A 4,341-nucleotide genomic window follows, 5' to 3' on the forward strand; every position below is an offset into this window, starting at 1 on the left:
ATATATTAGGGGTGGAACGGTTCAACTTACTCACGGTTCGGTTCGTATCACGGTTTCGGTACGGTTTGGTATGTGCTATGTTTAGGCAAAAACGATACTGTCAAATAAAAATAAAGAAAATAAGAATAATATATCTAACTACAAGCAACAGCACAAATAAATACAATAGAGTAAAGCGTTGAACCGAGGTCCTAGCGCGTGCCGAACCGTGTGTGGAGAACCGTACGGTTCGATTTTTTTCCGCGAACCATTCCACCCCTAATATATATATACATACACACACATTTAAATTACAAATATTTTCATTTATCATTTATTTTATTATTTGTTTTTAAATAATCTCTTAAATAGCTAAATATTGTTTAAAATGGTTTTAGATGGATTATATTCACACCACAGGACACAACTTCTCAACTTCCCAGCTTTCCAAATATATTTAATTTCTACTAACAACTATATTTAAAATATATATTTTTTTAAAAAAATAGAGAAAATGTTATTAAATACTAATGAATTTTTGTCTGCTGACAATACTTTAATAACTATACTTTAATCATTTTACCGTATTAAATTGATTATGAATGATTCAATCTAAAGAAAACTACAGTTTAGCCCAGGGGCGTTTTTAGGATTTTAATATTATGGGGGCTCAGCCCCCAGTCGGGGCGGGCGGGGGGTATATTATTATATTATATTATTTATTTATTTATTACAGTAAGATAGTATGTCAGTTGAAAGTTGCTTTCCGTTAAGAGAGCTCAAACATGCATTTTAGTCTGGGACAAGGCTTAAACCTTGTCTTTGAAACTGGGCATTAATATATTGTTTGTATACTAAAATAAGCAGAAACATAGGCCTATACAGTATAGATTCTACATGCTCATCAAGTCAGCCCCTGAATAATTTAATTTTAAATCATTTTAAATATTCAGATCATATTCATTAATATTAATTTAGAATATAGACAAACCTAGATTACAGTAATTGTCTAGATTGGCATAATGTTTGATGTGCCCCATATTAAACCATTCCTCTTTTTTGCCATTTTAAAATAATAATAATAATAATAATAACAGCACATTAATCAGTCACTTTGCCACTTCTAAACACTTCAAAAATGACATAACGCAAATCCCTTTTACTAAGGCTAATACATATAGGTCTACGATGCAATCAGCTGCTGGGTCATTATTATTTTTTTGAACGAAATAACCCCACAATGTTTCTTGGTCTCTGTCATTTACTCTGATAAGACGTTTGAATGAATGGATGGGAAATGGTCTTGTATAATTCCCGCATCACATTAAACTGCATTTATGACACAGAACTGAACAGATGTAGATATCATTACAATCTATCAATAAACGCACACACCGTGTCCAGATTTTAGAGGAGAAAAACACATTTTGAGATAAAAAAAGTAACTTTTTTATACTACATTTATTTTTGTAATGGCAATTCCTGCTTTGTAGTTAAACTAATCAAAGTTAAATTGTTTATTGTGTGTCTGTGTAGATATTTTTCATGCAAATGCTAATGTTTTGGCTGTTAGCTGTAAGGTGAGCTAGTTCATGGCTACACTTCTAAACACTTCAAAAATGACATAACGCAAATCCTTTTTTTCTAAGGCTAATAAACAGTCTATAATGCAATCAGCTGCTGGGTTATTATTATTTATTTGAACGAAATAACTCAGTGTTTTAAACAATGTTTCTCTGTCATTTTCTCTGATAAGACGTTTGAATGAGTGGATGGGAAACTGTCTTGTATTATTCCCGCATCACTATAAACTGCATTTATGACAAAGAACTGAACAGATGCAGATATCATTACATTATTTATCTATCAATAAACGCACACACCTTGTCCTCTGACGCTGGCGGCTTAACGCTCTGCCGAATCTGATTGAAAAACGCACTCCCTAAAGCCCCCCTAAGCCCCCTCCCTAAAGGGCCTAGCGACGCCCCTGGTTTAGCCCATCATTTTAATTTTAATTTATTAAATTGATTAGGAAGGATTTTTATCTAAAGAAAACTACAGCTGTCCATTTAGTCCATTTCTCTAAGATATTTCTTTTTATTCTGATGAATGATTAAACAAGCTCATCTTTATTCACATTTATCAGATTATTCTGTTCTCATCAACACTCATTCTCGGATGTGTTTTCACACCAGCTCTCAGTGCACGAGACGGATGAGAATACTGACAGCCACTACCTGCTGGTGATGAAGGGGGCGCCAGAGCGCATCCTGGACCGCTGCTCCACCATCATGGTGCAGGGCAAAGAGCAGCCCATGGACGAGGAGTTAAAGGAGGCCTTCCAGAACGCCTACCTGGAGCTCGGAGGACTGGGAGAAAGAGTGCTGGGTGAGAAATACAGAGATGTGACGTGGGGGATATGAAAGTCAAACTACAGTATTGGATGTGCATGTGCTTTTCTGTTTCCTGAGACAAAAACTTTATACTCTACAAAAATATAAATCCAAGACAAATGAAAAAAACAAAACCGTGGATCTTCAAAAGTGTTTCTGACTGCCTTTTTTCCTCCTTCCATCCAGGTTTCTGCCACTTGTTCATGCCTGAGGACAAGTACCCCAAAGGATTCGCCTTCGACACAGACGACATTAACTTCCAGACAGACAACCTGTGCTTTGTGGGCCTGATGTCCATGATTGACCCGCCCCGAGCCGCCGTCCCAGACGCCGTGGGCAAATGTCGCTCCGCTGGAATCAAAGTCATCATGGTGACAGGTGACCATCCCATCACAGCCAAGGCCATCGCTAAAGGTGTGGGGATCATCTCTGAGGGTAACGAGACCGTGGAGGATATCGCCGCTCGCCTTAATATTCCCGTCAGCCAGGTCAACCCCAGGTAGAGCATAAAAACCCTATAAAGCCTACTGCATCGTATTCGAAACTCAAATTTCTGATTTAAACTCCACTGTCCCATTTTGTATCTTCACTGATATAATTTCCTGTATACTTTGATAATATACTATGGATAAAAATATCACAGACGCTAAGGAAGCCAGTACTTAACTTTCATGATTTTCCCAAGGATGTTTTCCTGGATAGGCATGTTTTTTATGTTTTCCTATCAACCAATCGGATTACTGGTTTGGGATTAATATTTGCAACTTATTTTTGCAAATATAGCCACTTTTGAATGTCCATCAATGGAAAAACATGATTTTGCCCCATACTAGTGTAGGTACATTATCTAGCTACATGGGAAGTCGTGCAAAAAAGACCGAATTCTGAATAATGTGATTTGTCTAATACTTCCGGCTCCTTTTGATCAAAATAACAGCAGCTGTACAGTTTGTCTGATTTTGATACAACCAGAGAGCGAGTCTTCATTTGGTATTCTTCATGGGTGTGTTGTCAGGGATGCTAAAGCCTGTGTGATCCACGGCTCAGATCTGAAGGATCTCTCGCAGGACCAGATGGATGAAGTGCTGAAGAATCACACCGAGATTGTGTTCGCCAGGACCTCTCCCCAACAGAAGCTCATCATCGTGGAGGGCTGCCAGAGACAGGTGCACACCTAAATACCACACGCAAAGGATTGAAATCTAACTGTAGTTCATTATTAGTCATGATTAAAATATCAAGGGAAACAACTGACTTATGTTTTTACACTCTCTCTGTGTCGTTTAGGGCGCCATTGTGGCAGTGACTGGTGATGGAGTGAACGACTCGCCCGCTCTGAAGAAGGCAGACATCGGTGTTGCTATGGGGATCTCTGGCTCAGACGTCTCCAAGCAGGCTGCAGACATGATCCTGCTGGACGACAACTTTGCATCCATCGTTACTGGAGTTGAGGAAGGTAAGAGAGGGAGGGAGACAAAGGATATGGGAAAGATAGACAGAAATCCAGAGCAAGCCAGAAAATGAAGGCAGCTCATATGAGGCAATTATTTTCATCTATGACCTGGATTTCATTATTTATTCTTTAATTGGAGCGCCATCACATTTCACAAATCTAGTGGTTGCTAGTCTACCTGAGGTCCATAAAACATTCATAATATAATATAATATTATATTATACAAAACAATAAATAATATTAATAAAAACAGTTTTATTATAGTATAGTATAGTATAGTATAATATAGCTTAATATTTTGAAAACGACAACAACTTTGAAGAAAACTAGGTAATATTTCAAATTAAATAGTAAACACAATTGAGAATGTCTTTATATTAACTTTTTGAAAAAAGCATATCAAATATTATTTTTATTTGTATTAATTCAAATTAAACATTATATATAACCATGTTATGGTTATATTCAATAAATTACTTGTGGGTTATATTCAATAAATGTAAAAAAAAAAAAAA

At 36.8% G+C, this 4,341-nt stretch overlaps 1 pseudogene; it reads left to right on the forward strand.

The window, feature by feature from the left end:
- LOC107752536 (sodium/potassium-transporting ATPase subunit alpha-3-like) overlaps positions 1-4,341 on the forward strand; it is a 37,681-nt pseudogene that overhangs the window by 27,428 nt on the left and 5,912 nt on the right.

Source organism: Sinocyclocheilus rhinocerous, unplaced genomic scaffold (genome assembly GCF_001515625.1).
Source record: "Sinocyclocheilus rhinocerous isolate Xijiao unplaced genomic scaffold, SAMN03320098_v1.1 scaffold1342, whole genome shotgun sequence".
NCBI lineage: Eukaryota > Metazoa > Chordata > Actinopteri > Cypriniformes > Cyprinidae > Sinocyclocheilus > Sinocyclocheilus rhinocerous.